Source organism: Lutjanus erythropterus, chromosome 3, assembly GCF_056507025.1.
Source record: "Lutjanus erythropterus isolate fLutEry1 chromosome 3, fLutEry1.hap2, whole genome shotgun sequence".
NCBI lineage: Eukaryota > Metazoa > Chordata > Actinopteri > Lutjaniformes > Lutjanidae > Lutjanus > Lutjanus erythropterus.
The window spans coordinates 45,767,850-45,790,336 of record NC_139319.1 but is presented as its reverse complement, the minus strand read 5'-3'; the positions used below and the strand labels follow the sequence as shown (position 1 = coordinate 45,790,336).

The 22,487-nt window shown below is 37.3% G+C and overlaps 1 protein-coding gene across 2 annotated transcripts in view; it reads right to left on the bottom strand.

Moving 5' to 3' along the window:
- The window catches only part of LOC146330908 (voltage-dependent calcium channel gamma-5 subunit), a 37,487-nt gene extending 26,333 nt beyond the window's left edge, over positions 1-11,154 (bottom strand). For both annotated transcript variants that reach the window (XM_084714376.1, XM_084714375.1), the window contains exon 1: positions 10,881-11,154. The gene's annotated coding sequence lies outside the window, so the exon portion shown is untranslated. The remainder of the gene's footprint in view (positions 1-10,880) is intronic.
- Positions 11,155-22,487: the final 11,333 nt, after the last annotated feature.

Below are 22,487 nucleotides of genomic sequence, written 5' to 3'. Positions count from 1 at the left end.
CTGTAGTGTGTCCACCACCATAACCTCAAAATATAGCATCAAAGATAAAAAAAAGAATTAAAAATGATTTCAAGGAGAATTTGAGGTTCCAGATGTTAAATAATAACTATATAGAAACAACCTGTCTACTCACTGATGGTCTTGTTTATTTATGTGGGTTATATAGACAAATCAGTATTAAGTTGTGATTGTTTCATAACCAGTTGAAAACTGCCTGTAGTAGCTCTAAGCTGAATTAGTTGAATATGTTCCATGACTGTGGTAAAAAGCCCAGAATGTAAAAAACTGACACCCTAATTTGAATTTGTGCATTTGTTCATCTCTGTCGAGTGTTTGTCCGCATCACAGCATGGGTCTCTTTTTGGCATGCTTACTGACCCAGCTACTGTGGCTGTAACAGAGCATGGCTGTGAGTGCAGTCCCTCTGTTGCCTTGTATGTGGACAGGCCACTAACACTGTGGGACTTAGTTGCTGTTGGCTAATGCTGGCTGGAGGAGCCTGAGGACAATAGAAGTCCAGTGCATGAGAGAGGAGATATGTCATCAAGCCATGGACACAGCTGGATGAAACTGGCAGCCCCCATCACCGGCCTGCTGAGACCTGTTTGTACAGTCTAAGCAGACATACTTAAAGGGAAAACGCTACACATGCCTACAGTATATGTACATGCACATATTCATACACACATCATCCTCTCTGACCCACAAATGTCCATGAGGAGACAGTTGTATCATCAAAGAGTATATCAGACAAACGTCATCATATATTTCACTGACCCACAAACTCTCCACAGTCAGTCTGATGTCCTCGTGTAATGCATCATGAGTATTACAGAGGGAGTGTGTCACAGATCATAACAGCATTACAAAGAATTATATATTTTTCTGACTGTCCAAAATGTCCTCCAGTGTTAAAAGCAAAGCTAGGATAAAATGAAAACGGGTAGAAGTCGACGCTAAAGCGTTGATTCTGACGCCTCCGCCTGCAACAGTTAGATACAACTGTGACTTTTTGTGTTCCCTACACCTGATTGAAACCATTGATTCATTATAAGTCCTATTTGCAAGTGTCCCAGGAGTTTGAAAATTTTGGCTCTATTGATACAGTATACAGTTAATGAAAAAAGATTGCAAGGAAAGAGCTATTATCTTTATTACCTAATAGTATCCAACATAGTTATTCAAAAATATATCAAAGTCAAATATAAAAAAGCTTTAAAATTGAATTGAAGTGTGTTTTTAGAGACAGGTCAGGCGGCCATTTTGCAGCCATCTCGAAAGCATTGGTCTCCAAAATTTATTCAGTTCATGTACCTGTTATAGAGTGTAAATCCATCCACCTGCTCAAAAGTTATCACGCAAACAAAAAATCTGTGACGGACAGACGCACGGAGTCACGTATGGCCGGACAACCGGAGAACAGTATGCCTCCGGCCCGGCACCTTCAACGGCTGGAGGCATAATCACAGTTACTAGGGGTGCAATTGATGACAAAAATCAGTTTGGATCATTTGGAACAGTTTTGAATGAATTTGATCATTTTTTGGATCAACAAAAAGGGGGAAAAAAGCTTGATGATGACTAAATTAATTTTAAAATGCATTTGGCTTTGATGTAGCAGCTTCCCTCTATCTGTAGTTACCACCACTATACTCCACTATACTCCACTATATTACTACTAAACAGTATAATCAGTTTCACTCAATGTAGTCTCGCTCAATGTCCCACCCACAGCACTATCTGATTGGTTAGAATCATGAGTGCCAGCCAATTAAAGATAGGCAGACACAGAGCTGCACAGGTGAGCTGAGAGAAGCTGTGTGTAGAAGTTCAGACAGCAGATAACACCAGAGTTACAATAAACTGTTCTTATAATCTGTTTCTTTGATGACAAGCTTACCCAGTGTCCCAGTTTCACTGCTGAAAATACTCTAAGTGGTGATCAGGATTTCATTCTCTAGAGGTGAAACTGACAGGTTTCACCTTCATCAGACTCCAGTGCTTCACAGAGTGCTTTAGAGTGAAACACAGCACACGTCTGTCTTGTGTGTTCTCTGCAACTCTGCATCAACATTTAAGGTGTTATTACTTATAATCAAGAGTGACAGTAAAACTGCATTGTACACTATAATGGTTGCATTTCGTCCATGGATTACAAAGGTCAAAGTTTTGTTTATACACAAAGCACTGTCCCAAGTGTGATGGTGCATATGCCAAAAGTGATGTCATCATGCCTTGTGCATCAAAAATAATTTCCTGAGGACGTTATTCAGGACTCATTACACCTGTTCATTTTCAAAGAGCAACAGCAGGTGGGAAAACTGCAACACTTCAGCAACCAATGGTGTAACTTCATCACTCACTCAGTAAGTCAGTCAGAGATGTTCTCTTTTATACTTTTGGCCCTAAGCTTTGCTGCAGTCCAGCCAGCAAATGTTAAGGAGCCATTACATCATTAATATTGTTAACACTATATCTATCTTGAATTTCATGTTTTTGAAGGAGGCATACACTTTGAAATATACCCAATAATGGCTTACAAAGTTTAATTTATAAGCCCACCATCAAGTTCAGGCTAGGTCTGAGACAACAGAAATAGCATGCAAAATGAGTTCAGATAAAAAAGGACCATTCAAATCGCTGGTGTGGCAGTTCTTTGTCGTTTAGTCAGATAACTATACTATACTTGACTGCTGCCACCAACCCCAAATAACTACAAGAAACTGGTGGAACAGTGTTGAGTGTAAACAATGCATAAATACCTTCCCAACCAAGACCTGTAATACACCAAACTTATTTTATCACCATCCTTTGGACCTACATGATCGATAATTATTCATATTAACCCACATAAAACTTCACGATTATGATAGACTTTTCAACAATATCACCCAGGCCCAGCTCAGACTATAATAAAGTGTTTCTGAAATATCCAACAAAGGCTACACATCCCCTAACATATTAATCCAGGCCCTGCACTGTAAGTATTTTAACTGATTATGTGTTAATTAGAGCAAGTGATTTTTTTTTGTATTATTTGCACAAATTGGGCAGAGTATGTGAAACCTTTGAGCAGCTATTGACAATAATGCAGCAGCTGGTGTTACATTAATCGTTTGGCAGAGCTACACATGATATGTTCCTCATTTAGAAGGACTCTTTTAATCTGAAAATAGTGGCCATAGTTTTTTGTCAGGTTTACTGACAGTTAATGTTATATAACAGAGAACATGTTGTTTCCATATGCTCTCATATATCAGTATTGTCTTTGAGCTACGCTGGCCTCCAGTAGGGAGCTAACAAGCTAGAATGATTTCCTCAGTGGTCTAATTCTGGAGATGCCTCAGCCCTCACTGAAAGGCATGCCTACCAAAAATGAAAAGATACATGCACACAGTCGTTCAAGCCAAATCCCTGCTGTAGGCCACACAACTTACAACGCATCATCTGGCAAACAGCAGAGAGAGAGGTGGTGGTGGTGTGAGCTGTCAAGTATGAAGTGGAAATTTCTGTGTCATATTCACACGTCCCCTCCACATTATAACCACGGGATTCAGGTTACAAAACCAGTCAACTGGCTGCTAAATGTAAGCGCACATGTGCATGCAAATAGTTGAACCAGCTGACCCAGTGTAGAAGGTGTTCTCCTCCATCAGCCTCAAGATTCTAGAGCAGTGTGCATCAAAACGCAGTACATCTCTCGTTCTGTAATGTCAGATCATCTTAATTGGATGGGGCAGCTCTGGATATAGCCAGAGCCTTTCATGCTGTTCCAAAGGCAGTTCCCTTATGTCTTTTAGCAAATGGTTTTGGCTCTGAGCTGTCATCCCCTGCGTATTCCTTCATACGGTATCATGATCAGAAAGTGTACAAAGAGCCTGTCAGTCAACTTGTTCTCTGCGTCCAATGATCATAAATAAGAAAGATAAACTATGAAAGGCTGAACAAAGACTTAAAATTACATATCACCACTGCAAAAGACCCTGCTTCTTTCCATTCAGACATATTTATAATAAAGATAATAATAACTTGACTTAAAGATGACACACTGATCTATTTAATCGGATAAAATCCAAATGAGTGGCAGAGTAGTGATTTCTAAAAGTTTTGACAATCCATTGGCTCAGGCACAAAAAACAGTGACCCACAGCAACAGTACTAACATCCATTTTCCCTTGTTTGTTGTGAGAACAAGTCTACCATTTATAAGTGCTTGACTTGGCTCTGTCGCCAGGCAACACTATACAGAGGAGGCCTCCGAATTAGTCAAGCATGAACGGACTGATGAGCGAGTCCCAAAACAAGGCATCCTATCTAGTAGTGCATTTTACATGTAGGAGAGGGGAGGAAAACATGAGAAAGACACAGAGACAGAAATACATCACAGAGAATTATAGAGGAAAATATACAGGACATTACACAGAGTCATGTGGGTATGCAAACTAGGGTTGGGCGATATATCAATAATATATCAATATTGTGATATGAGACAAGATATCGTCTAAGATTCTGGATATCATTATATCATAATATGTCATAAGTGTTGTCTTTTCCTTGTTTTAAAGGCTGCATTACATGAAAGTGATGCAACTTACCCAACTGTTCTATTATTTGCCTTTACCTACTTTTACATGAAATCCACGTTACTGATGATTATTTATCAAAACCTCACTGTGATTTTGAGAATTTATGGTATGTTATTTTACAGAAAATGTGAATATTAAGATATATGTATATTTCATTTCACGGAAATGCCTTATAATATCTAGATATTGCCCAGCTCCAATGCAAACAATCACACTCACAAACAAAACAAACAAAAACAAATGCATACACAATTAATAAAATGTTTCATTAGAGATAAAGATTAGCAGTCATTTAAATACATGACAGAAAGATTCAGTTTTGTATCAGGGCTATGTATTGGCAAGAATCTGGCGATACAATACATATCACACTACAGGGGTTACAATTCAATATACTGTGATATATTGTGATAATGTAAGCAAGGTGATAGATTGTAATTCTTTTGTAATTGTAGGAAAACTGTCATTTTGGAGATAGATAACAACAATGTTATCCATTACAGGATTCAGCGTTAATGTTTTGTTTTCACTTGCCCTTGTCAGGCAAGTAGGTCAAAGATATACTTGCCCTTGTCAAATTGTTCATTTATTTATTTATTTTTGCAAAAATGACTTAAGTTAATTGTGATATTTATTCTAAGGCTGCAAATTCTATAAAATGTCAGAAAATACTGAAAAATGTCCAAGGTGATATATTTAAATGTCTTGGTTGTTAGTCTAAAACCCAAATACAAATACAGAGTTTAATGTAATGATAAATAAATAAAAATGGAAAATTTTCCATCTTTGAGAGGCTGAAAGTCAATAATTTTGCATGAATAAATACTTAACCAATTAATCAATTATCAAAATAATTTAATTCTTTTTTTACCACTAGACTGGTCGGGTAAGTGAGTTACTGGATTTACTTGCCTGATATGGCATATTTCTTGTCCTGGGCAAATGGGCAATCTTTACTGTTACGCCCTGCTGTAGGGATGTAACAATGTGTAAAGTACAATACCACAGTACCTTCCTTTTAACTTCAAGTTATTCTGCTTCATTCTTAATAAAAATAAAATAAATTAAAATAAAATAAAATAAATGCAGCCAGCCATGACCTTGGCATATACAAAAAAATTGGCATGAATTGTCTTTGGTAATGAATGTTTGAATTATACATGAAATAAAAATAATAATTTGACAGTACAGCTACAACATTAGTCCACTTCTGTCTGAAATTCCTGCAGAATGACCACCAGAGTCTGTATAAAGCCACAATATTTACACAGTATTACCAATCTAAATTAAAGCTGAAAAAAGGGGATCACTGCTACACTTTAAGGTGTTTAAAAAATGGAGCACCAAAGAGCACTGTGTTTACTTTGTGAGGATATTCCCAATAGGATGTTCCTTAGAGCGTGAGAGATCCCTGAAACTACTGAGGTGCAGCCAAGAGAGTAGGTTGATGCTACGGTGAGTGCTTATTTACTGTGATTAACAAATTTGTTCTATTGTGCAGCATGCTTCATATACACACTAATAATAGTAAATGAAGTTAGTAATGGGTCAAGAGAGGAAAACAAAACAATACGCACTGGCAGTACTGCTGAGCCTTAGATGCTCCTAGATATCCAACATCCTGACTACACATGGGTCTGTCTTTGTAATGAACAAATATTCTCTTCACATCGTAACATAAACCTAAACAGAAACAGCATGAATGTACAGTTTTACTAACAAAACCTTCTAATTCTTGTCCAACATTACCTAGAGAAGAACAATTGTCACCATAGATATATTATAATGACTTAGATAGTGTACACAAAGATGGCGCCCATTCAGTCCAGTGAGAGTTGCTCGGCTAGTGCATGAGCACATTTTTTTTTCTGCCCACTGAATACGCACAGTAGTGTTTCCTCCCTTGCCCCTACCTGCAAGTTACACTTAGCTCATAGACCTAACATTGTTATGATTTCTCTGATTTTGAAATTGCTTTCAGCTGTAGTTAAGTTTTACAAATATAGAAATTCCATGGATCAAAAATTCATCATAGAAAGTGTTATAACAACAGTGCAGATGTCTCTTTTATAATCGTGGCCTACTGGGGAAAATGCTTCATGTGTTGGTGGGGAATTTGTTATTGCAGTACCACAAGTGACCACTGGGAAACTTTTGTCTGAGTGGCAGTGCCTTGTCTAGTTCATACAACACATCTATGATTTTAACAAACTCAGTTCCTCTGTACATGCTGAGTGGGATTCTTTCTCCGCCTGGCTGCTGTCTAAAGTTGATTAAAAATGACCATGAAGAACTATGCTAATATAGGTGTTAGTTAACATAAGAGATTTTATTATGGCTGCAAGAACAAGGGCAAAACTATTTAGTCAAGTCATAAATGTCCCCAAGCCAAGCCACATGGCCCAATGTAAACACTTTGTTTTTCTGTATTGACATTTTTATGTTTCTGAAAATTATCATATTTCACTAAACTTAAATGTAAAATTTTGTGTAACTCAATTCAAATAATTAAAATCTAGTTACCATTAGAATGATTGCCTAGTCTTCTGCAAAAAGAGATTCATGCTTTGAATTCATATGATGCCAGACATCAATAGTGTCATTACTTTGAGATGTGCTTTTTTTAGATATTGTTACATTGTTACAAATTTCCCCAACCACTATTACAACTGCCCCCACCAAGAGGACAATTGTAACACACTGACGCCTCGCATTAAATTGAGTATTACAGTCTTGTCCTAATTGATGAAGATATATAAATCCCATTATTAATTAGTGCACATGTATATGTCTCATATCAAAAGATGAGTAACATATTTCAAGCAGGCTGTGAGTTATGAAGGAAAATTTAAAAAAATGTTGCACTTGTTCCTGGTCTCCCCTACTATTGCCATTAAGTGTTAGTAAAGAATTATTTTGTCATGGCCATAATAATAATCACAATAGATTTTTAAACTGTTTTGTGCAGCTGTCATGCAAAATATACAATACAAGTGAGCATGTTTGATCTTCTCAGTATGAGATTTGTAGCAAACATTTCTATTAATGATGACCTACAGCTGTATTTTCTTATTGGCAGGAGTGATAAATTGGTAATCTGTGAACAGTGGTGTTTCTGAGTTAACAAGACACAAAGGTAGAAGAAAAACAGGCAAAGACTGTTGGATTTTAATAATAGGACACATGGACAGGGCTATAAAGCATTTTGTAACATAGTCTGTGGATCCTTGAGCCATCAAAATTTACCCTTTACAACTGCTCTGTATAGCTGCATGAAGACTTGCATATGAGAGATGAAAAATACTGACTGCCAGCCAGATAGAAGTCTGTATAGAGCTGAAATGCCTGCAGCATTTTAATGATGGCATCAATCAAAAATGTCAATCAACAATGTGGATAGACAGACTTACATATTAGATATATGAAAATTTGAAAGGTTGAATTGAAACTGAACAAACCACAAAGTGTTACACAAGTGGAAGATTTCATTTTTAAGTCACAGTTTGTTTCTATAATATCATGTCCAGATAATGTAGACAACCTGTTATATAAATGTCACTGCAACAAGTAGTTTCTCAGAGAGCACCTTATGCTGGACTGTGGCTACAAAAAAAATTTCTTCTGCATTTGCAGAAAAATAATCCCCTGCAGCCCACACCATCCCTGTCTAAATTTGTGCTCTAACAGTATTTGTCTGGCTGGCACACTGAGGAGTGGATGTCAGCCAAGTAAGCCTGTGGGCTGCCTACTGCAGAAAACATATTCCAGGTTAATCAGATTTTTTGTTAATGAGGAGGTATTGGAAACTCAAGAGTCGATTACTTTAAGATAATATTTTGTCATTAACAGTGTTGCAATATAAAATGGAAAAAGAAATGTAACAAGGTGTACAACAATGTAAGTAATCGCAGGTATGCAGCCTCCAAAATAAACAAAATCTCAGAAAAGCATCAATTTATACTAATGACTGACTGATGTTATCAGCCAGATATTGGCTATATCAATCTGTATTTGTATGGACATATATTCCATATATGTGCCTGTATGACTTTTTTTTAACAGAACATAATGCAGATTCTTTTTATTTGTTAGCTGTATACAGCAGTCTGTGTATATTTGATCCCTCTCTTAAAGCTAGTACAATGAGTTTTTAACTGGTTATGACACATTCTCAATTTATTACTGATGCCTCCATATGACCTGCATAAGCAAACAAGACCATCTGCAAGAGGATTGGCTAGTTCTAATATAGAAACTCTTAATGGCCATCGTGTTGGATTCTCCATGAAATCAGATGAAACAAGCCTGTGTTTACATTTTCACAGTCAAAGTTATACTGAGTAGTAATTTGGACAGTAGTACTTTGAGGTTATATTTTGTGGTTACTATGGTGGAAACAACTGCTTTTGTCCAGAGGGGCCTCCAAAATCAACAAAATATTAAAGTTCCTTGTCATAGCTTTAATTAAAGTTAAGAGGGACAGTTCATCCCAAAATCAAAAATATACATATTTTTCCCCTGCTCTATAGTGCCATTTATCCATCTAGATTTTTTGTGTGATTTGCAGAGTTTTGGAGATATCAGCCATAGGGATGTCTGCCTTCTCTCTGAAAATATTTTAAACTAGTGCCTCTTTTCAGAAATCATGACCTAGTCTCTCAAGATAATTCACATAGCTTATTGTGAGCCGTTTTATGTAGGAACTACTTTATCTCTAGTAGAAAAGAAAGGAGTTCCGGTAAAAGCTTAGTACCATTTATTCCCATTGTATTGGAGAGAATCTCTATGGCCAAGATCTCCAAAACTCTCTAAACTCACATACACAAAAAAACCCTAGATGGATAAATAGCTCTACGGGCCAAAGGAATACATACATACATACATACATACATACATATATATATATATATATATATATATATATATATATATATATATATATATATATACATATATATATATATATGTATGTATGTATGTATGTATTCCCCTGGCCCGTATACATATATATATATATACATACATATGATTTTTTTATGATTTTGGGGTGCACTGTACCTTTAATATGTTTTTTTTCCCCTTATAGTTATTTCTTATTATTCAAAAAAATTTGGTAAAAGTTTACTGTTTCAGTGCCCTGGTATCATTTTGGACAATAATATTATTAAATATTATTAAACTGTAAAATATTCTGCCTCCATTGTGCCACTTTGTCACAAATGTTAACTACGTTTGTATCATTGCAAAAAAATTAACTCGACCCCAAAAATCCAGTATTGGTCGAGTCCTAATTTAAATATACTGATTATGAATAATGCAATAACTGTGACTGTGCCTCCATACGTTTTCAGTTTCTAATTTTAATAATTAATGCAGATGTGTGCATAACTAAGATATGGTTTTAATTCTTGGTCACTGTCTTTCAGCCGGAATGTGTTTGTTGGCTTCATCCTCTTTGAAGTGATCAGAGCCAGCTGTTTATCACGCCGGCCGTTTTATGTTTGGCTCGAGCTCAAGTCGCTGTCCGCGGTGCTGAAACGGCCACACTCGTCCCCCTGCTGCTGAACAGTCCGTCAATAACAAACTCAGTCCACTGAGCGTGGTGTTAATGAGTGTTGTTAAAGAGCGTGGTCAAAGGTTACTCGTTTAAATCACGTCTTTATGAGCGCCGGAGCACCTACAGCAATCGCAGTCTGGGATTCACTTTGGTTGTTTTTATACGACCCCAATTTTCTCCTTCTCTCATCCTAAAAACGACAGGTTGTGTCACACGAAATTTTCTTTCTTAAAAGTACACTGCATTATGTCTTTGTTAGCATATTCTGCGTAGCTGGACATCATTTAGAAGGGGTTTAAAAACAGAATCGAGTTTAGAGTTGCGTGCCTCAGAACTTGGACACATTCAGTGCTTTTATTTTGAAGGGGCTGGTAAAAATACAAATAACGGCAAATATACTAATGCTAACTAGCTACAAATACTTAGAAGTCAGTTGAATCTTGTCAGGAAAAAATGAAGAGTAAAACTCTACTCTTCACATAGAGGTCTGGGTAAAGTGAGTGAATGTAAGCTGGCAGTAGCCTCTGATATGTTTTTTTTGTTTTGTTTTTTTGTTTTTAATATTGAAACAAGCCTCAGTCTCAGTGACACAAACCAAATAATACTAGGTATGAAAACCAAACAACAAACAAAGCTCTCTGTCGTGTCTGTGAAACTATCTGCAGCGCATTTCTCTGCGCAAAATATTGACGATAACATTTCTCTCGTAATTAAACACAGATAAGATTATTAATTACCTTCACGAAGAAGACTCGTCGAGTAAAGCACAGTTCCTCCTCTTCCTCTCTTCTTCTCTCTCTTGTTTCTCTCCGCTCACTTGCTCCGTGGTGTCTCCTGTTTGGCGCGCGACAAGCCTGTGTGGCGGACGGGACCCGCGGCTGCGTAGCTCGCGCACCACTACTATCCAAGCCCAGTAGCACGTGGCGGCCAACAACTCCGCAGTCCACCTCTGTTCAGGTGAGGACAGGAGGGGGAGATGCTGCCTGTATGTGATGCGCTGAAAACAGTCTGACTGAGTTCGTGGCTCAAAACAAACAGGGGCGGACTCAGGCGGTCTGAGGGGCAGGGGTGGAAAAAAATAAAAAGGGCACCAGCTCGTATGTGGTGGAGGACCTGTGCTCCAAAAGTTGTGATGATTCTATAAAAAATTGTGTGACTAAAAGTACAACACCTCTTATAAAACCACACAGGGAACTTATTAACTATTAAACCATTTACAACCACATAGAGACCAAGTAATTGTCTAGCATTTAGAGCACTTCTGCCACATTTTGTTCACTTGAAGGGCACTCTAGAGGGCATTAATCATGTTTTGTCCACTGGAGAGGCACCCTATAAAGTACCTCATCACATTTTGTCCACTGGAAGGGCACTCTATAGGGCACTTTATAATATTTTAACAGTAAACAGTACAACAGTAAAACCAAATTCTACCCTGGAGGCGCCACAATTACTGTAGATGGTCCATTCCACCAAATTGGTGCCTTTTTAATCCCCCAGATGTTACACACATAAACATGCATGGAAAGTTCCTGTATAATACGCTTCATTTTAGTCTTGTCCCCAGGTTTTCACTCAAACCTGTTGATTTTTTTGTTTTTGCAAAACCAGTTGAAGGTGGTGAGTGTTCTCACACTATTACTATTGATGGCATGTGGCTACATTTCATGTTTTCTAATGCTATGCTAAAACCTCAGCCCTGTCAGTCTTAGTCCTGTTATGAAAAATGCATGATCCTCATTTAGAAACCTTGAAAAAAAAAAAAATAATAATAATAAATAAATAAATCAAATGGCCTGAGACTGACCATTACATTTTGGAATAGTTAAACATGTTTTCAGATGCAGTTATGCAAAAAAGTATCAGATAGAAGTTTAATTTAGAAAAGTTCAACATGCAAATGGAACAGATTTGGTGGAATGGCTGACATGTTAGGTGTGGAAAATGTGTGCTGCAAATGAAACACTAAACTACTTAAGGTGTTTATACAAAATGCATAAGGGGAGACTGGGGATGGTAGTCACACTTTTTGTTTGAGGATCTGTAACTGAGTTGCTGTCCATACAAGACTTCTATAATTCTGTACCCATATTTGTCTACTACAAATACTACAAATACTACTCTATTGGACTTATGATACACAATCACAGATTATGTGAGCTCATGTCAAATACGAAGAGTTCTGGTGTTACAACCTACCCCACTACTGAGGTGAGGTATAACCTTAGCTGGGGATTGATGTAACAATCAAAGGAAACTTGCTGGTTTCAGATCCAAAGTGACCAATTTATGAAGAATTTTACTTAAGTATATGTACAAAATATGTAGACACCTGACTCAAACTTCGTTTTGCCGTGAGTTGCAACTGTTGCAGCTGTCCCACCCCAGGCCGTCATTACATAGCTAACTATTTTAGCATATGGGCTTGAAGGTAGCAGCGATGCAAAGCCTCAAATTAACTAGAGAAACTTTAGGTTATATCTACAATACAATGAACGTAAAATGGTAAAATTTTTACTTTCTTACCTGAAAATATTTTTTGGGTTGTAAAATACACAATGTTGCTCATAGAGACATGCCACATGCGGTGACATCACAGTTTTACAACTATTCCAGTGTTACAACACTTCCAGGTCTCCTCTATATTTTATATGCTTACATCCCAACATGAAAACAGCTTTCAGTTGCTATAGTGACTCAGTCTGTGGAGGCCTATCTGTTTCTAAAATATAAAAAGTAAAAATGAGCTGCAGTAGAGAAAAGATAATGAATGTTTACACTGACATTGATGGGAAGTCTTTTTGGCAGTCCCTTATTTTTCTTATTTTTTAAAATTCTTCTCACTTTATTCTGCCCTTTTGAATCAGCTTCCTCACTGAGACATAAACTGGTTTTATTTGGCTTTGATATGTCTTGTCTTCAAAAACTGAGGGGAATATTCTGCGAGAAAATGGGCCTCCAGCAGAATCAGTGGCTTTGGTTCTTTTTTTAAATTCTGTATCATCATTTCTCAATAAAATGCATCCATGTAACATCTGGCTTATGTGGAAACAGATGTGCGCAGCCTGTCACGTGTTTCCACCTGAGGTCAGGAGCCTTCTGTAGTTGTAGAAAATGGTGACTGGACAAATTGTGGCTGTAGTCCATCAATTCAATAAACATTACCACTTCAAAATATATTACTTAAAAACTTTATAATTAGGTTTTTAATAAGATTGTAAACCATTAATAAGCTGTTACAACATCAACTTGTTACTTGCAAAATAGTGAGTCCACATTTATCTGTAGTGTTCAGCCTCTGATCTTGTTGCTCTACTTTGTCTTCTCTATCAGCAGCATTTATACCTGTCAGTTTCATTTGTTAATGATTTACTTGCAATTAACCACCATCAGCAGATCTTAATGGTCAAAAAGTTTCATCAGCATTTCAAATGAACACATCAAACTGCCAGATTAATATAATGAGGCTTTGGCAATATTGTTAACTATGGTGTTTTCATCATGCTATCAGTAGATTTCCTTCTTCTGTATGATAAATGTTTTAAGATTGTTATGCACAGTGGAAACTGTTAAAAAAAAAAAAAAGCTGACAAAACATCTGGCTTTACTAAATATTTGTGTTTTAAGTCAAACAAAAATCTTATGTATTTTAGAAATTTTTATAATAACATGTGAACTGGTTTTGTCATTATTTGAGTGCTTAAAAATTAAAAGTGTGCTATAGGAAATATTAAATTATTAACCATTATTCACTTTCGCTTTGAGTTTAACAGTTTTTTTTAATTATTTTTCTTGATTGTTTGTTTGTTTATTTTAAAACTTAACAGTATAATCTGCAACATTTTCCTAAACTCAAACCTCAAAAATGACAGCTGCCTTGAAATCATGAGTTTTCTGAACTTTTTTGTGTCTACAGTGCAAATTGTGATGCTTACACTTTACAATAAGGCTCCTTTCGCCAATTATAGCTCATCTGTAAGTGATCTATAATTGTTTATTAGTGATTTATAAAGCATTTAAAACCTAATTTATAACCTAATTATAGACTATTTCTAAATCATTTATGTCTTATTGCATTTAGTCACATCTTCATAATGGTGCAGATTTATAGAGCGTCTGAGCTGCTGTCAGACTGAATCCAGCACAAACCGTCTCTGAGCATATGGACATTCATTCAATCATTCAGGAGCATCTGGCAAATCTCATGTGCATGTATGACTAACCACCACGTTTTGTTCCCGACCGATCATAGCAGGCAGGAGTGAATGAAGAAGCTGTCGTCAGCTTGGCTCCGACTCTGCCTTTCACGTAACCTCTTACTGACCTCACAGGAAGGCAATCAGGACCTTCCTCATCCCAGTTTGCATCACTTCTTCTCTCAGGAGCTTATTTCTAGCACATTTCATCATTGCAGCAAACATATTCTCTCCTCTGCTATTTTTTCCTCCGCTTTGACAATCAAGCATCAAAAATTCAGGCTGCAAAATCCTGGCTCCTCCAAGCTGAACACTAACAGCAAACATTAACTTTCCTGGCCTACAGGTATTTGGGAAATACTGGAGTCCTTGCTGACCTGAGCAAGGTGAAGTGAGCATTTCTTAAAGGGTTTTAAAGTTAACACCATAATCTACCCATGGGAATGGACTGTGTACAGAGCTTCTCTAAGAGCTTCTCTACTGAAGAAACTTCAGTATCTTCACAAAGAGATAGAGGCAAAACATTTGTATGTTTATGGTGCGATTTAAGCAGGGATGGACTCATGCTTACTGAAGGGCAGGGGCAAAAAAATGTAAAGGGCACCAACTGTATGCAGTGGGGCACCAGCACAGAAAAGCTATGATGTACTTTATCAGGTTTTGTCCACTGGAAGGGCACTCTAGAGGGCACTTACACACGTTTTGTCTGTTAGAAGGGAACTACAGAGGGCAGTTTTTCATGTTTTGCAAACTGAATAGGCACTGTAAACTGTAAAGTAGAGTTTCCCAAACTTTTTTTTTAAATGACAACCCAAGTCACAATAAGCCTTATTCACAAATTCTGGTAAGAGTTCATTTGTGCATAAATTAACTTTCCTGACTATTTTCACTGCCATTTTTACATCACCTTATATCATCTAGATGCTTTTTATTGAAAACATATACAGATGTAAAAACTTTATAAATGAGAAATAAATTCATTTAAGCTGAGTCAACAGGCGATCTCATTCTTTTAATTTCCTCTTATCAGGAAAACAATATTGGACATTTTAGCCTATCTCATAAATGAGACAAAAGAAGTGCATTTAGACAGAATTAACAGCTTTTCCCCCTCTCATCAGTAAAAGAATACACACATTTAAATACTTTTAAAAAGATGTACTCCAGATATAAATCTTAAATTTGTGGACCCAAATAAAATGTCCTGTGACCCACCTGTGAGTCCTGTCTTTGAGAATGACTGTTTTCATGTTTTGTCCACTGGAAGGACACACTAGAAGGAACTTGATCACATTGTCTTGGGCAGGCAATCACCCCCACTGCCCACCCCTTGAGCTCACCAGTAGATTTGTGAAAAAAAAAGCCTTTTCTAAATCAGGGTCTCTTATTGGGACACAATTTTGACTCATAAAACACAGTACTATCATTTTTTTTCTTTCTTTCTTCATCTCGTTCTCTATAATGCAAACATAAATCATTCAACCAGCCTCTGTAATACACTCCAGCGTAGTCATTATTCACAGAGATATTTATGTGTATCAGACTGTAACGGTGAAGCATCTGTTTTACTTAAGGCCAGAACAGCCTCATAACAAACAGTATGGTTGTATATGACCCAGCTCTAGCAGTTTAATAACAGAGGAAGTTGTGCTGAAGACGTGTGTATACGTACAGTGTGTGTGTGTGTGTGTGTGTGTGTGTTTGTCTGGTAATGTAATATAGAAAGAATGGGAGAAACCAGTCAAGTGAAAAACATATAAGTGTTAAACAGAAGCTCACACACCAGCTGCTTCCACAGCCAACATACCGCAGGGCTTTCTCTTATCACATGGCAGCTATGCATTGTCTGAAAACGTGAAGAAAGAAGCACAAGAACAATAACTGTGTGCAGTATCATCGAAATACAACAATATAAAAACCCAGGAGGAAATCCAGTTTTTAATCTAATTAACAAATTGTAATTAAGGCGTATGAAAGGCACAATATGTAAATTCTGCCACTTAGTGGTCTCTGTCACATTAAAACAATGACAAAAGATGTAGTTTGATGTTGTTGTGAAGTAGTGTGGAATCATGGGAGTTGTTGTCGTCACTGTTAAACAACCTCTGTTGCTGATGAAAATGCATCTGACATGACATAGGCAGATATCTTGTTCATACATGAAGTAATATTTGAGTTACTTTGACTAAATGAATTTTTCTGTATTTGAACATCATTGGAAACATCTAGGATAACTCAACAAAATACATAACATATGTCTTGCATTTTTATATATTTTAATGCAGAAATGTTACATATTGTGAGCAGCTTCATGTAGGAACTACTTTCTTCCCATTAGAAAAGTAGTTCCAAGAGGTCCCTTTGAAGACAGAAAGTAGTTCACAACAAAGTTTGTGGATTTGAGCACCACAGGACTGGTGCCATTTAGTCACATTATATTGGAGCGAAGGCAGATGCCTCTACGGCCGATATCTCCAAAGCTCTGCAACTTACAACAAAACAGTTTAGATAGTTAAATAGCACTACAGGTGAACCATCCCTTTAAAGGTCCGGCATGTGAGATTCATGGGTAGATTGTAGCATATTCATTCAGTATATTAAATCATATCTTCTTCTTCTTCTTCTTCTTCTTCTTCTTCTTCTTCTTATTATTATTATTATTATTATTATTATTATTATTATTATTATTATTATTATTATACTAAATTCATCATCCATTCATAGTATATAATCACCTGAAATTATGACAAACCAAACACTGGCTTCTAATTTGGCATTTAAGAATCATAGAGCAAGGAATGAAAAATTAAAAAAACAAAACAAAACACACACACACACACACACACACACACACACACACACACACACACACACACACACACAAACAAAACAAAAAAGCGTCAGTACACTACAGTGTGTTGTAAAACCCTTACAAACTTCCTCACATCACTCTAAGCAGCCATTTAGGACACTGGCTGTCCGCCAGCAAGGAGATATTGTAATTATGGGCCCTCATTCGAGAAAACATCACTAAGATAGATGAAAGCCATCATGTGAAGAATCTGAGGATATGTAATGTGGCTGGAGTTTTGTGACTATCAAGATAGAGGAGAGTCCCAAACGGAGGAGAGGTCAAGGTTGGAAGAAATTAGTGGAAAACTTTTCAGTGATCAATAGAATAATGGGGACCAGCAGCAAGAACTGCTAAGTGTTTTTACCTGTCTTTGTGTCTTTGTGGGAGAGAGAGAACACCTCACTGTGAATTGTAAGACAATAGAATTCTTTTCATTTTTATTTCTCATCCATGTTGAAAAAAAAACTAATTTTTAAAGATGGTTAAAAGATGTGGGTAGCTATAAAAGTGATATATGGCCACAACTAGTAGCACTTAGCAAAACTCCAACATTAGCATCACTAACTAACTAAAGTAGATCAGCTGGCTAGTTGTTCACAGACTACAAGATGCACTGACTTTGTTACAAGATACAGCCACTTTACTTCACCACACAACACAAAACCTAAGATAACTTACTGGATTAACAGACTTATTTGAATACAAATCACAATCTTTTCCTAAAGGGACCCAAGTTGTTTTTGCTGACTGAAATCACTTTCCCACCAGGACACGCCCCCTCAGTACCAAAAACTCCTGCCACATGGGTGTCCATAATAGAAGAAAGTGCGAAACTGGAAGTAAAACAATAGGTTTTCAAAGACACTGTGGTTCATGGACATTGACACGTGGACAGGAGTCAGGTTACTTGATGTTTATATGTACCTGATTCTGAAGCCAGGGAAATACACAAAGCAAAGAAAGGTGTTTGTTGTTGAAATTAAAGTGAAGAGAACAACTAAGGATTTTCTGGTTGTACATGGACAGGTTTATGGCATATTAATAAATAGTAAAAAGATGTTTTTGGTTGCAGCGGTGGTGAGGATGCGCAATGCGATGCAATGTGTTAAGGTGTGGTGCAACGCAATGCAACATGGCGCAACACAACATGATGCAACATGACTCAATGTGACCCGACGCAACGTGACGCAATGTGAGGCATGGCAATGTGGCACAATGCCACATGAAGCAATGCAATGGGACACAACACCACACGACACAACAGAATGCAACAAGATGCAACACAACATGACACAATGTGATGCAACATCACGCAACGCCATGCAACACAACACAATGTACGATTGTTGCACAGAATATAAATTAAAGATACTAGATACTTAATTTATAAGTAACATCAGTCAATACAGTATATAATTAAAGATCCATTTGCGTCTCCTTTCTTTAGCTTTTCTTTATTTTTTCTTTGGTCAGTGGGTGTGACCACAGTGATTCTACTGACTGTGCATATATATTGCACCATATACTGTGACATGCATACCTGAGCATATTAGCTAGTATTTTGCTGACATTAGTTAACTTAAAGTGTGGCTATATGTGCTTTTACAGGCCCACCACCAACATATTTTAACCAATTATAAAATTTGGTTTTCTTTTCGTTGTAGATGAACCTTGCACATAGTGTAGGAACAGGAAACATGAAGGAGAAAGTTGACCAAAGTATCAAACTTGCTCAACTGTTACTGGAGCAGAGAGCAAAAAGTGGTGGGATTTAGGAAGAGTCAGCTGAGCTCCTAATAACTTGGTATGAAACAGGCTCCTTATAAATCCTCTTCTTGCATAAAAGCAAAGCCCCAGGTGTGCTCACAGCCTCATTTAGGTGAAAGGTAGTGGAGATCTTGCAGTGTCAGTCAGGCCTTAGACAAGCGGGCGGTGATGCTCGTCAGTGCAGGCAAACCCTGATGACTTCTGACAGCAGTGAGTGCTACACTATTGTCTTCCATCACTAACACCCCTCTGCTGTCCACCAGCACTCAAGCTCAGCCATCCAACTAATGAAGAAGCCTGGAACATACACACAATCGACCCGCTCCCCCTACACAAACTCACACCCCTGTACATACATAGGAAAACACTCTCTCACATGACCCTTTACACATACATGCACACTGTATGGTGGGCACTGTGGATCACCTGGGAAAAATACTTGAAAATAAATTGAATGAATAGGATTCATGTTGGGAAAACAGAGTTTGAAAAAAAAAGTTTGCTGATGTTTTCATGATTTCTTTAAAATTCAACTTTGATCCCTTTTTGTCAGTTGCTTCTCCTATCACTGTTAACTGTAAAAATAAATTGTGGGATGTTAGATGTGGACTTTTCTTGCCTTCTGAAGAGGTTCACATCAGAAAAGTTTGAGAACAACTTCTGCATACTATCATAATGATATGCACATACACCCATACTGTAACCATCTGTACCATCTCCACTTAATCTGTAAGTGGTCATGCAACTCAGTCCAACCAGCCTTTAAGTCTGTCTATGTCCTCATCTTGATGTTCTGATTAAATCAAATGTGTAATATTATTGGAGGGTAGATGCACTGTATCCTGCACCAAACAGGAAGCAGAAAACTGAGTAGTTACTTTGGTTAAAGCTGAAAAATACTCCTCAAATACTGTCACACACACAATAACCAGTGAATTAACAGTGTTATAAGTTGGTCTTAAATTCAGCGAGTATCTGAACAACCAACAGATCTTCACCCACTAAAATAGTGCAGCTAACCAAAGGAGGCTGGTAGCAAACTGAGGCAACAAAATCCCAAATTTTACATTTGTGTGGAAATACAGTTTATGTTTATTGGTTATATACCAACACTAATCTTGCTCCCCGACTTTTAACTGTCTCTAGGCTGCTTTGAACTTATCACAGCTTTTTTATTCAACATGCTAGATGTACTAACCCTGTAAGGGGCGATACAAAGCGACAGCCTCTGGAGCTGAAAAATGACGGGCACTTTCTCAAAGGGCCACTTGAGGCTGGCTCCAAAATCGAATCAAATGAAAAATGCCCAACCTTACAGCAGATATACACGTTTAGTCCCTGCAGTTTTGGTCTCTATAGCTAATTTTCCTGTTCATAACAACTGGACGAGGTTAATTTTTATATAACTCAAATTTTTTATAGCTGACAGTTTGGTGTAGTCGGAGCCACCAGGCTGAGCTTCACAATTGCTTTTCAGAAACCTATGGGTGACTATGTCCATGCTTTATACAGTCTGTGGGCCATACACACACAAACACACAGTTCAGTCCTGGACTTGTTTTGTTTGGAATGTGTGGGTGGGTGAGGAGTTCAGTAGCAGGGTGCAACAACAAGAGCAGAGTCACTGTCTCTATTTTGTGCTTATTATATGAACTTTTACAGTTTTAGTCAACTAAATTTCTATGAATAATTCATGTTAAAATACTCTGCTCCTGGCAGTCTTTGGAGTGGACAGACTGTTAAACCAAAACTCCATGCTAAAATCAGCTGCAGCATCACTAAGACTCTTTTCTGATTCACTTCAATCTACAGGTGCTAACAGCACACGTCATTTACTCGGTAACATTATTAACAAACCTGTGATGAAGTATTTGCCACAGAGGCACACTACACGCACACATTGACTGGTCCGGCACTACAGCGCTTGTTTCACCTGACCAAAGTAACATATGTGGTTCATACCACTTAGGAGAATATATAGGGTGGATATAAACAAAACCTTCAAACCTTATTTCAAAAGTGGCAAGTATTAAATTGATTTTATACAATTTATTGCAAAATAATATGGGCTCTGCACCCAAGAGTCTGATTCCACCTAGACACATTTTTAGTGAGTATTATTTAAGTTTCTTCAGTGGCCTTGGTTTTTATTTTTGCTAACTTTTGAAGAAAGCCTGACAGCAATGTGTCACAGTAACACCAGGTGATGCCACAGAGATCTCTCAAAAGAGATCAACAAGCATCTCTTCACAGTTAAGTGGAAATCCAAAATCTGCACCAAACTGTTGCATAAGAAAGCCACAATATACTCATTCAAGGTTGTTTTTTTTAATTCAGTCAACATTGTAGATGAATACTGGTGACATCAAAACAATGACATGTGGAATTATATGTATGCTGGAGAAAGTATGAAAACAAGTTAAAATGTTTTATATTTTAGATGCTTAAAAAGCAAAAAGATCCTCACATTTCTCTGCATCTGCAACCAAAGATTTAATAATGTTAATGTTATAATGTGTGCCTAATTTCTTAGCTCTTTGATATTTTACATTCTTCAAAGCAGCCACCTTTTGCTTTGATGACGGCTTTGCTCACTGTTGGTATAATATGATTAATTTTGCATACGACATTGATGGCTTTTACGTTTGACTTATTTCAGGATTCACTGCTGATGTTTTTATGCTGCTGAAACTTGTGGAAAAAAAACACCCGCTTGCAAAAATATGGACCTCATTTTCCTTTTTTTTATTTGCATTATCATACATTAGGTACAAATGACACAATCAATTACAAGGTAAGTAGCTCAGACTCATTTTAAAGGTTTCAGGCTGACAAGGGAAGAAAACAAACATACACCATTTGCAAAATACAATATATTCTTTCTTTTACAGTCTATGTAGATATCTACTGTAAGTCATTTATGTACAAGGACAGGGGTGCTGAGATTATAAATGAACAAAGAGAGGAGTGTTAGAGACCATGTTACTGTGTGGGTTAAGGAATAAGGCATTCCTGCACATCATTGATCCTGTGCTCTGTACGGCCAAAAAGATGGCAGCTCACCGCAACTCTCTTCATTTCACAGCGAACAGGACACAGCGGAGAGTAATGACTAACTACAAAGAAGAAAAGATGTTAAACGGGGTTCATCTAAAGCAAACGGGTACATTAAAGGACTATTGCAGAAAATTAGAACAGACTCTCTCTCAAAACCTTACATTTAAGATAAAACATCAGGAAGTTACTTCATCATTTCTGGCCATCCTAATCATTCAAATTAAAAACAAAAAGGTGAGGACATCAAATTGAATGTAAACAAAGCAAAACACCAAATACATTTGGCTGACTCCTTTCCCATGGTGCATTTGGAGGGGGCCAGCAGAGAGGAGAAAATGGTGGGATTGACGTGTCGAGTGAATTGAACTGCTTTTCCTGACCTGAAGGGATTTAAAGGGTGAAAGGAGGAGGACACTGTCGATAAGATGATGGATGGACTTGGCCCAGGCACTGAGGAGGGAGGAACATTT